The sequence below is a fragment of the Pomacea canaliculata genome, linkage group LG10 (assembly GCF_003073045.1).
Source record: "Pomacea canaliculata isolate SZHN2017 linkage group LG10, ASM307304v1, whole genome shotgun sequence".
Lineage (NCBI taxonomy): Eukaryota > Metazoa > Mollusca > Gastropoda > Architaenioglossa > Ampullariidae > Pomacea > Pomacea canaliculata.
In genome coordinates, this window is record NC_037599.1 from 12,457,469 (window position 1) to 12,470,281 (window position 12,813).

The 12,813-nt window shown below is 40.8% G+C and overlaps 1 protein-coding gene across 1 annotated transcript in view; it reads left to right on the forward strand.

The window, feature by feature from the left end:
* Window positions 1-12,813, forward strand: part of LOC112574215 (orexin receptor type 2-like) — an 84,273-nt gene that overhangs the window by 30,140 nt on the left and 41,320 nt on the right. The window lies entirely within an intron of this gene.

Genomic DNA, 12,813 nt, shown 5'->3' on the forward strand with positions numbered 1-12,813 from the left:
GTTTTTTTCAAAACTATTTTCATTACTTTAAATTTCCTGTTTAAAAAATGAAAAAGGATAAAAAAGAAAAAAAATTCACAGTGTAAAGGTTCAAATAAGCCGACAACATCCACAAATGATGGCTGTATATTTCCGTCGGAAAGACTAGGAAAAAGCGCATTTGTCAGTCCTTACATGTCTGGCCCGAAGAGTGAGAGAAATAGCCGCTCTCAATAAAAATAGACATTCATTGGGATCCACGTCTTCGATAAAGGCATGGTCCTTAAAGACTACAAAGGAGCTAAAGGTCTGTTGGCTGAGGTCCCAGCTACGTCATTAGAGTGCTGTCAACAGCGACTTTTGTTTCCACGGGGCGGGAAGTTGTGAAAGAAGTTCTGCAATCGATGTTAAGGACGGTCTTAGGCAAGCCTGGGCAACGGCATCTCAAGCTGCAGGACTACTCCAGACCTTGCCGAGACATCTTCTCCTCCATGTTTTACTACAGAAATACGCACACGCACGCCGGACACATGCACTACACAAAAGAATTAAAGAGAAAAAAAGGGGAAAAAGCGTGAGAGAAGGGACAGAACTCGATTCAAGATGTTGGCGGTGGATCTTGTTCTTTACGGGGCTGTTGCGGGAGAGAACCAATGGCCCATTGTGTCCAAAACAACAATAGCTAGCGGTTTGAGCTTGACAACGAGGAGTCCTGTCACAATACACTCAACATTTTACGACATGGAGAGAAAGAATTGCTTGCCGACAAGAGCCTGCGTGGTATTTTATTTTATAGATTCTTGAGCTGTTAAAAGTAATGCACTATGTTTCTCCCATGCTTTCTATTTGACACCTGAACAAAGTCTAGTGCTTTTGAAGAACGGTTTTATTGGAAACTGGTTTTTTGTTAATCTGTACACCAATCTGAATGCCATTATCTAGCTTGTAATGTCTAAACTTGTAGTCGTATCTGTTTCATTGTCTTTCTGCCTTATCCTCTCTCTTTTTACTTTCATGCTTTCTGTCTTTACTTTTTAAACATTTCTTTCTGTTTGCCCATCTCTGTTTCCCTGCTACTTCCGTTTTTCTCTCTGCCTGCACGGCATGCAACAAAAAGACTTCATATCAGCATGTGGGTCCTGTTTCCTCTTCGCGATCACCTGAAGCCCAGTCCACGAAGAGTTTTATCTGAAACCCATTACACCAAGAGTTTTTATGTTAAGAAACTACCCTTCTTCTTCTATCCATTCGTCGAATTTGCCTGAAAGGAACGAGTCTGAGCTGCTGTTTCCTTTAGCAAGTCCATAAAAGTAATTTAAAGCTGGACTGCCGGTAGGAAGGTAACATAAACTGGAAACTAAAATTCTTTATCTTTCATCCTCTGGGAAGCCGAGATCACACACAGAAACACGATAAATGTACAGAAATGGATCGAGGATTAAGACGGATAGGAAGAATCTAAATCCAGTTGAAGGATTCTTTCTTCTTTTACTACAATGTTTCTGAAAATAGAGGTCGGTAAAAAATAAGGAGGCCGAGATTGTTGTTATTCATGCAAAAAAGAAAGTGTGGGATTGGCGATTGTTGAGAAGGTGGTGACCATCATCATGACACGTTCATCGTGCAATGTCCCTTGGCCAATGAATTCGTATCTTAACTTTGGTTGATTATTATATTATAGCCAGCTTGTTCTCTCCAATAAAAAGCTCTGCAACGTCTACCAGGGTTATTTACCATGTAGCCTTGTAATGTAGTGCTACCTAGAATAGTTTTTCACAAAGCTAGCCACTGACTCACTGTCAAAACAAGGGGCCACATTAACTATGGCGATGGTTCACAGTTAACTAGTTCAGCCCTGCAGACAGATTACACATCGCACGTTTGCTGGAAGGAAGCTTTGAAGCCAGGAATTAAGATACACGACCCTACTGACCTGTGCCAGGTCGCCATGCTGCAATGGCCCAGCTGACTATTAATTACAGATGATTGAGAATTGATGACTGATGGATGCTGATGCTGATTATGATAACGGCAATAGCGGAGTCAGACAAAATTAGATGTATCAGGAGGTTACAGGAACAACTCCTCCTTCGCATATTAAGTAGACTGAAAATCCAGCCTCCACCCTCCTCCCTCCTCCTCCTCCTCCAACCGCCCACCCGACTCAAGTCGGAGTCGTAAGACCAGGCATCAAGCAGACGTTAACTTTAACCACTCCTGACCTCTAAGATCGTCTCCCCCTGGCGGAGCATATTGCTGACGACCGTTGTGTGGACATCAGACGCCGCGGGAGGCGCTGGCGGTCTGGCAAGAAGGTCAGCGGAAGGAGGAAATTACTGCGCTTGGCGCCAGTTGCAGTGAAATACTTTCTTGTTACCTGCAGGGAGAAGGTGGGTTGGGGCGACACGAACAGAGAGCATTGTTTGTCTGACTTCTTCCTTCCTGTTTATTTTTCTCATTATAAATAAATTTGCCTGGGAGCTCGACCATCTAACTAGAAACTCTCGCCATATCTCTGCTATTCTCGGGTTTACTACAGAGAAGGCCAGTCTGAGTCTTCTGTTGATGTTCTTGGAATATTTTTTTGGTCTGTAACTGCGACATTCCAGTTCATTCCCCCTCCGGTTTGTTTTTCCCATGCTGCATATAGTTCCCTCTAACATGCGTTTGCGCATTGTCAGGTTTTGGTTATGCCTAGTTCATTGCTTCACATTATTTAGTTGTAGTGTTTGTACAATAGAGAAATGTACAGAACTTGATTACATCAAGTGGGGTTTGACAATGATATAAATTCTACCACAAAATATTTTCAACAGTTTCAACAAATTGTTATTACAAATGCACAGGAAGGACCTGATGTACAATCAACTATGAAGACAGGACAATCACCGGTAATGATGGTAGACTAATTGTAGGACAAGAACTTGTCGACCTCATTGAACGCCCTCACAAATCATTAGCGCTATACAGAATGGAGATATATCGAGAAGGACTAAACAGATGACCTTTACGACCAGGGTCATTAGCATACCATATACATCAAGATGAAGAGCGAGGAGTTACCGACAGTCTGAATCGTCAAATGCAGTTTTCTCCATAATTATTCAGACAAGGGCAACGTTCGTCGAACCAAAACCTATTTATGATAACGAGGACGATCCAAAATCTAGCTTGTGTTACCTTGCGATTGGCACGCAGAATATTGCAACTCAAGGAATGCAACTCTTGCAACACATGAAACGCAACTCCTTCAACATAAGCACAAAGGACATCGTTGCTTACTTTTGCAGCTTTGTCGAAAAAAAGACAATAATGTGCTTCTCAGTGCCTTTCTTTCCGTCGTTTCAACCACCTCTTTCTAGATTTTTTCTTATGACTAAAAAAACCAAAATTGCTTCGGCATTTTAAGAGGGCCATCAGACGAAAGATTGTTTTTTGATGGACTTCTTTAACGGAGAGCTAATTGAGGCCCGAGAGAGGAAATTAGCGATAAGCAGACTGATGCACACCGGCTGTTCACGCTCAAATACAGTTTTATCTCGCGTGCCTGTAGACTTGCTATAAAATAGTTTTTTTTCACTGAGACTTGCAGTTTTTTTCTTTAAACTTTGCGTGCATGAATATACAGTTGGCTTTCCTTCATCCGGGACACGTAGGACACCTAAGACGAAAGTGAATTTTTTGAAAAACTTTTTTTGTTGTAATGACAGGAATTTGCTGTCCATGATAAGGTTAAAGACATTTTCATTAATATCAGTAAAGTTTTTGTAATAAAAATACAGCTGTGGTGCAGAACTAAAAGTCTTGTGAGATAGCTAACATAGATACATGATAACATGAGATAGCTAAATGCTGGCAAACCATCAGCTCGACATTGAGACAGCCATTAAAAGACACAGGATCGCATATCATAGGAGGAATGGGAACACAGCAACTACGTGTGTACTGTCTGTTAAATAAAACTTTACGAGAAGAGGAGGCACATTTTAGAGCTTTTTTTTTATATTTTTGTTATCGAATCGTTAGAAACTTCAACGTTTCTCGGGATTAGCTTTATGCGAGGGCCGTGCCTATCTCTTTCTCAAAAAGTGAGATCTCACTCACAAAGGACCTGAATAAGGTCAGAGGACTCAGATAAAATCGATTCAAATAAAATTAAAAAGAAACCAAAGGACCCAAAAGGACCAGGTACCTACAACGTAACATTACGTACAAACGACGTAAAAGAGCCGTAGAAGATTTATAGACACAGGTTGAAACACTGTTTACTCAAAAAAGCGCTCAGAGCAAATGTAACAAAATACAAACCCGACTATATAAATTTTACCTTTTCTTCGTACCTCATTCTGGAGCCAGGTAGAGCTATGACTCAGGAATATGTTGCAGACAAGACGACAGGAAAAAAAAAATCAAAAACAAAGAAGGCAGCAGCTTGAGACAAAGGCGAAGAGGCCATTAGTCGGGGGAGTACGGGTCGTAAGGGTGGGTGGGTGGTTGTGGGGATTGCGAGCTCAGGCAGTGACCTTTACTCCACCCACCATCAGACTTTTGCCCCTGCGGCGACGGTAGCCTCGATTTAGAGTCGGTGCGGTGGTCCTCAGCCCCCCGCCGGCTCTGTGACCCCCAGAAAAAAAGAATAAAAGAGAAACTACCTTGATGGCTTCCGTTAATTTCCTCTTCTCGCAGCCGCCATAGTCAAAAGGTGATAAGAGAAATGCCGAGATAATCAGCCCGAGGTTAGGTAGTTCAGGTCACGTGGTTGATTACCAAGTATACGTGGCGATGCCAGTGTCCCTGCTAAGATCTCATCAAATACTTTCTGAGATGCTTTGTGTGAAATATCACCAGAGGCACTTTGTTGTCCAGCACCTTCTCACCTTCCACCATTACAATATTCAGGTAGACTTTATGTTAAAAATTATGAATAGTCAAAAATTTTGTCTGATTAAATCCATATTACAGGGAGTGAATAGTGTTCATCACCCGGGTAATGTCAAATAAGGGTTTACAAAAGGCTTTGTAAAACGAGGTTAGCTAGTTCTGAAAACCTAGTTTTGATTCTATAATGTCAAATGTAGATACAATAACACAGAAAGATCAAAGAAAATACACCAACAATACATACACGAAAAAATAGTTTCAAAGCAGACACACTTTATACCTTAGTAAAAATATAATACCGGGGATAGAAACCGAGGAGAACTTTAAAGAAAAAAAGGAAATAGAAAGTAAGTTAAGTAAAAGGACATCGATAGGGATGAGAGAAAAAAAAGGAAAATTAGAAAAAGATGGGGAGGTTGAAGACTGTTGGTGTCAAGACTGTCTCCAGAGAGACCTCCTCTCGTCTTGAAGCTATTAACTACCGACAGACAGGACAGACCGCTGGGAAACGTAAGTCACTTGGTAAAAAAAAATAATAAAAAAAAATGAAAAAAAAATTAAAAACAAGTTCTCCAGCTCAAACATTGCAAGTCTTTTTATGTACTTGCGTGACAGGCTATTAAGGTCTATCATCTAGAATTATCGAAAGCGCCTTGAAAGCTTTGTCAGTGGCACAAATCCTGCCTGGTGTGACATGTCATGTCCTGCGCACTATCCGCGGTTAAGTTGCAGCTCAGGAGGTGGTAGCCGTTGACACGAAAGTGGGTGAATGTCTTTTCTTTCTGTATTTCCAGTGACACGCCAGTTCATTTCCTTTTCTTTGGAGGTTACAGCTGCTAGACTTGTCCTCCGAGTTGTTAAATAAACTCGTTTCCTTACAATAAACTCATTCTCATTAAAGGAAAACTAAAAAAAAAAAATCCCAACATATATTTCAACAAGTTGCCTGAACACATACGACATAAGTTGTTATGTGATATGACTCTACTTTGTCTTCGTATTTTTGGCTCCAAATGGTCCTCTAGCTAAATAAGGAAAATTAAATTGAAAAAAATGAATTAAAAAAAAGGAAGTGAGATTCCACTGTTTCATGCGGGGGTGGGATGGGTTCCACCTCGAGGCTGTTGTCAAGTTGACCAGGTTGCTCAATGCCGACACTGAGGGATGTCTGGAGGTATCATCTCAATGTTGAGAACTACAGACCGAGTAGCGGCATTCACGGAGATCGGAGGAGGGAAGAAGATGGGTTGCTTCCCACAACTGCAGACTACAAATGATGCTAATTCACCATGCGCATGTCCGATCAGGCAGCCTGACATATTAGTCGACCCACTGGTTCAGGTTCGGTGTCGTCAGTCATCGCAGATTGTCTACTTTTTTGAGACTGCTGGAGACTCGCCAGCTCATGTCTTTTGTTCTGGAACACAGGGAAGGGACAGGAGGGCCATGCAGAGAGCAGTGTTCAGTGTTCACTGTTCATCCTTGGAGTCACGAGAGCTTGTAGCTATCATCCGCAGCAAAGTGCAAAAGGAATAGGAGAAAAAAATTATTCGGATCGTCAAAATGTAATAGGATATTAAATGGGGTCATTTGTGATTGCATTTTTATATTTCATTTCTTGAAATTCTGAAACCCAATTACTGTCCATAGTCGCAATCCCCTTTTGTCGACTGAGAGGGTTTTATATATATGCCATGGAAAAGAGAAAACATTGGACTCTACATTTCAATATCGTTAGATCACTTTCAATGATTAATTATAGAACATGCACAAGCCTTAAAAAAGAAAATTCAAACAACAGTATACCATTTCGATGTTTAACTCTTTATGGCCAGCAACTAACCGTAGCTTTAAGAAATGGAATATCAGGATGAGATGAAGGAAAGATGGACGGCGCTGGTTCTCAAAGACCGCTGTAACCATCAGCAAAGAAGCGCACCGTTGTTTTCGTCCCGATGAAGAAAATATTTTTTGTTTTACTGCTACTCTCTCATATTGTGACAGACATTGTGTTGAGAAGCATCACTCCCTCACATAGATGTCTGTGCAGACCCTCTTCAGTGCCTCCTGATGTTTACTGTGCTGACATGGGGGGAAATAGAAGACATTTGAGAGGAAACTGGGAAAAGCCGAACATCAAAAAAGAGTATGGAAACTTCCAGACAGTTGAATACAAAAATAATTTATTCAGGACTTAATATCAACGACCATAAACATCGACCACTGACATCACTTTTTCCAGGTGTCAATGACGCTGGGAAGAGTGGACCACTCACAGCTTCAACACTTTCAACAATCAAAAACCGTGATTATATCCACGGCGGTAATGCAGTATGAACTCACACAAGGGAAAAAATGTAATTCTTTTTTGTTAGTGCACATTTAAAGACCCAGACATTGCAAGAAATATCAAAAGTAAAGCTCTAAAAAGAACGATGTTGTTCGGTAAAATTATTTCAGAAAAAAGGCCACAGACAGAAAAACTATTTTTTATTGAATCAAATAATCTTCCACGTGTTCAAACAATGATGTGAGACAAGAAAATTAAATGTTCTATTGCATTAAACATACAAATGAAAATTGTATTCGGCAACATTTCAAAGACATCCTCCTGGTCACGTGTGCGCCGCGTGCTGTCGTCAGCTTTCTACATCTGACTCTCGTTTTTGCATGGAGGCACTTAGCTGATGTCTGTGCAGACAGAAGAAAACATAAAGACATTAGATGCAGGTCAGTCTGACCTTACACTGGCCATCTCAGAGCCTCAGTAATAAGTTCTCCAAAAATATGGACAGTAATTTCTAAGTAAGTGTAAACAGGACTTGCAGACGTCAGCGGGTTCATTATTGTGGGATTGTGTGAAAGCCGTTTTGCGGGGGAATCCATTCGTTTTGAGTCGGAACTGAAGGCCTGTGGATGGCGGGGAAACTTTCCTTCTAGATTGAGAGGATTTTCTTCTTAATATATGCTTTGTACACTGACTTGGGTAATGGTTTCCTGGCAGGACGGTTTGGAATTTGTCTCCGACGTCTGCACTTTCTCGGGTCAAAGAAACCTGTCTGAGTTTGTACAACAAACTCTGGGCAAAGAAAAAGTACTGAAAGGGTAGGGGATAGAAAAGACCCACACACAAACACGTGCACAAAGATATAATAGATGGAAAGAGACTAAATAAAGAAAGGAGAGAGGCTGAGAGAGAAAGCAGAAAGAGTAATCAGAAAGAACGAAAGAAAAAGTGAGTTTATAGAGTAAAATAGTTTGTATGTGAGAATGCAAGTGAGATGTTTGTGAATGCTTGTTACAGAGAAAATGTTAGACAGCAATAGTGAGAAAAAATTATGTGGGTGTAGAAGTGTGAGAGATAGTGAGGGAGTGTGTGAGAGTGTGAGTATATGAGAGAAAGAGAAAAAGTGTGAGACAGTGGTAGATTGTGTGTGTAAGAGGAAAAAAGAGGACAACCTTTTGTATCGTTGTTTTTTTCTCTGTTCATAGAAATGTAAGCTGAAATATTTTTCAGTGCATTAATATCTTATAATCTTGTCCTCAGGATAAGAAAAACATCAGTGTAATTTATCACAGAGCTAATTTTGAGAAAAAAAGTTTAAAACTAGGTCCTGCAAGTGGGCTTCTGAGATCAAATTCCAAGTGTGCAGTGGTGTAAGAGCTCACACTTAGGTACACGCACACACACACACACACACACAAACACACACTTACACACACTTACACACACACACTCATATACACACACACACGCCCGCGCCATCCGTTGGCCCATGCTGAGAGTGGAGGAGGCCTCTACCCATGTAGACATGGGGTATGCAGATGAGGCGTTTCACGCCAGCGCTTCATTACCTGGCAGCTTGTAGATATACATCTTTGATCGATGACCAGGCTTAACTGATTTAACGCTTCCGGTCTAGACAGCGACCACAACACAGGCACGAACCATATTGCTCCATCTTGCCATCCTCACATCTTCCCACGAGCTCCAGGTCCACGTCCCATCGACTGGAAAAATGGTGGAACACAAAGATGACAGGTCCCTCCCTGGCCAGCGAGATACGGCCTGGATCTGTCATGCTCGGCAAAATAATCCAAACTAGTCACTCATACTGGACAATATAATACAGTACAATACTATATCATACAAGGGATCCAGTCATATTTCACATTGTATTGCAGCATGGATCCGTCCTGCCACATTTTGTCGGCAATGTCATACAATGTTGATGTCCAGACTGACCAGTGAATGTGTATTACAATACATGTGTCTAACCACTCTACAGTTCAGTGTCTAACCACTCTACAGTTCACTATAACATTCTAACATTATCTGATCATGTTTACCTTTACGAATTCAAGATTAAAATGCATTCGCCTGTTCAGTCCGTTCGTGCATTAAAATATTTATTTGACCGAAGTGTATTCATGATTCCAGCAATTCAATATCGTATGTGAAATCTTTCTCTTGTAAGTATGTGTTTATCACTAATGATTTCAGGCACTGCAACATATTTGCCTGAACATAACAAGTTCATCGCAGTACATTTTCTGAATAATTCCTTTGATCGCAATTTGTGCCTACTGTGGTCCCAACCTATCTCTTGCTACAAACCTCGTTTCCATTGTCCTCCAAACATCTAAAAGTTTCTGCTAATGTAGACATTAGCCAAGCCAGACTCTATTTACCTCTGCGCTGCTTGCTATTCCCAAGCTGATGTCCTGAAACCAGGAGATGGGGAAGGAGGAAGTTGGAGGACCTTGCTGTGAACGGCTAAAATAGCATCATCAGCAGCTGCTGACGACCTTTGTGTCGTGGTCGGTGCTTCCTCACCCGTCAGTGTCGTCTCACAACAATCGTGTGTTTAGTCTCGCCCATCGTGGTGCCTGCAAAATGATGATTGACTACAGTCGTGTCAACAGTTCGGTGTTGTGCCTGCGGACGATGGTCTGCCGTCTGACCCTTGTCTGGACGTCTGTTGGGCAACGAGAACCCAGAACATCGAGACTTGTAACAGATCTTCAATGGACCACCATGGCATGCACCGAACCTGAGATGACCTCTTTGTGGCTAGTACTCCTTGAGCCAAAGTAGTATTTTTTAATAGAGCAATAATAAAGAAAACTTTTCTATTAACTGTCAGGGCTTCTTGAAAGCTGTGAAAGGTCGTGAGTTTATGACTTTTTTCATCTTTGTTGTTAACGATAAAAATATTGCTTCTGTCATCTTGACATATTAAACTTTTTTAACCAGTTGCAACCAATAAAACATGTTTTATTGTAACCAGAAAAATTTCGCTAAACGCAATGATTTCTAAAACGATGTACTCTTTTGTTGACTAAGCCCAGCTACAGGTCGAATTTCTTTTTTTCTACCTCTATATTCAACACAAATACTGCAAACACAGAGTGGAGGAGAAATATTTGCTAAGTCCTTTTGCGTGCTTATTGCATTTGATAAGAGAGAAGAAGAATGAATGTTGAGGCAGAGGATAAAGAAGAATAATGGAAATGGGAAGAAGAAGAATCAACAACAGAGAAGGAAGAAAAAAAAGGAAGGATAAAGAATGACGAAAATGAGAAGAAACAGGAGAAAAGAGAAGGAAGAAAAAAAAGAGAAGGAAAATAAAGAAAGCAGGGCAGACTAACAACCAGACCTTCAGACGAAAGACATTCCGATTAACCCTTAGTCCAAAAGAACTCCCTCTTTACGTCAGTTATGCTTACTCGAGCTCATCATGCTTATCACCTGTTTCCTTGGACACAAACAGAAGCTTGACAGCAGAAAGTGTCTGAGTGAAGAACCTTCACACACCCAGAATATTCTGTCAGGAAACTACCCGCAAAAGTTTCTGAATGTCTATACAGTAGAAAAACAGTTTGTGTCGTATGACAAGCTTTGTTCTGCATTTTTTTTTCTTGTCGTTCACTCAAGTGGACACGAATGCTGGAGCACCAGATCGTGAAGAGTGTCCATGAGGAGATAGGCAACAGCCACTGATGGACAAAGAAAAATTCAGGTTACAACTTTTTACACTAATTTAAAGTTTCCCTTGGATTCGACACTCTGAAGTACTTTGTCAACAACAGGTGTACAATAACCAGTACAGATGGGAGGGAACAAAAGGACTAAGGTTTATTTTGCGAGCAAACCTCTGGCTATAAGCCCAGGAAGTACTTCCCTGCCAATGTTGTATAATCATGGCGGAGCAGACAAGACCTATCAGCCGTGTCTTCAGGGAGCTTAACGACTACATCTTGTCTCCAAGGTGACGACATTTATTGACAGTCTGCCTGACCTCGCTGTTTATGTTCGAGATAAGATCCTGCTTGCCATCAGACTTCACGTGAACAGTATATCTCCCTCCGTCAATCTTCATGCCTTTTCAGAAATGAATTTAATCTGCAGAGTTTCTGCGAATATTTGTTCTGAGATATTGTTCTTGGTAAGAAAATTACGGCTGCAAAGCTCGAGACTAATATCAGTTTTTAAAGTAAGAACACCTAGAATAATTGTGGGACTTTTTCAGGGAGAAAACTTTGTTGTAATAAATTTTTTAAGGGGTTACTGTCAGATGTTTGCATTACAAGTCGCGTGCCAATGCCAGACGGTTGTGTCTGTGAAGGTGAGAGAGAGAGAGAGAGAAAAAGAAAGAAACATTTCAGCATTATTTTACATTTCAATATTATTTATCAAGCCTTATGATTTATTAATGATTCTATGGTTGACAATAGACTTAAACCAATTAACTGTTGGAGTATAAATACTTGTTGGCTACTGAGCTCACACGTATCCACACACAAGTAGTGTTCAGTAGAGTTCCAGAAAAAAACCCTGAAGTGACAATCGTGGACAACATTTTCTTAATTGTCACCACTCAGCATGGCACCGCTCTCTTCGAGATATTTCCGCACCATGTCACGTGACAAACATGTCAGCTTAAGGACTATTTTGGGAGGGAAATCGAAAAATAACAGCAGCTCTCCTCCGTGTTGGCAGGTCGACACAAAACTGCGAGCATGTTATCCCGCGTATAATGTCTCCAGCATTTCATCGATAGATGGCGCTCACGTCTGTGACAGGCTGGAGATGGGTTGCTGCTGCTGGAAGGTTCTCTGCTGCCTCTCGGCTAACAGACAGGTCAGGTCATGGGTGGAAACTGGAGACGATGGATAAAAGAATTGGTTGGACAAATTGCCAGACGCGCGGACAATGATTTCCGAACCAGTGCCAGAATGATACTTTGTACACTGGGATTGGAAAAGTCTTTTAATTGTCGAGTATCAATGTCTAGGTGCAACTTGTTCTGTGCCGTTTTCCCGAAATAATTCAAGAGAAATTACACAATTTACCATCCAACCAGTGAATTTGATTTAGCTGGAAAATTGCTATTTTGTTGATGCCTATGAATTTGTAATTCCTACATCGTGTATCATAAACAAAGACAATCAAACGTCGTAACAATCGATTTTAAATACTTCGATAGTGACTGTGACTTCTTTAACTAAGATTGGAAGTTCGAAACTTGTCTTCCTTTGTTTCTGTTCCTACTTTTTGTCATTTAGTTTTCAAATTTTGCTTTATTATCAGTAGCTTGTCACATGATCATACGCCTAAAAAATTACTCAAAAAGTCGAGCGATCTCTATAAGTATCCGAAAGACGATATTGTAAAGAGTCCTTTCTACCATTGATTGTAGAGCTCAGTGAATGTAAGTGGTTCACTGTATCAAAGGAAGACTAATTAAAATCTCCTTTTTTGCTGAGGTTACCTCCCCTGATACAACAAGTAATTACGAATAATCACAAAACTTCTACAGCAGCTTGCCAATCAAACTCATGTTCACATCGCGTTAAGGCAACCTCTCTATATTTTAACAAACTAAAAAAAATGTTCACATGAGCCATTTTATAGATTTCCCAACACATAATGTTGCAGATGTGTATAAC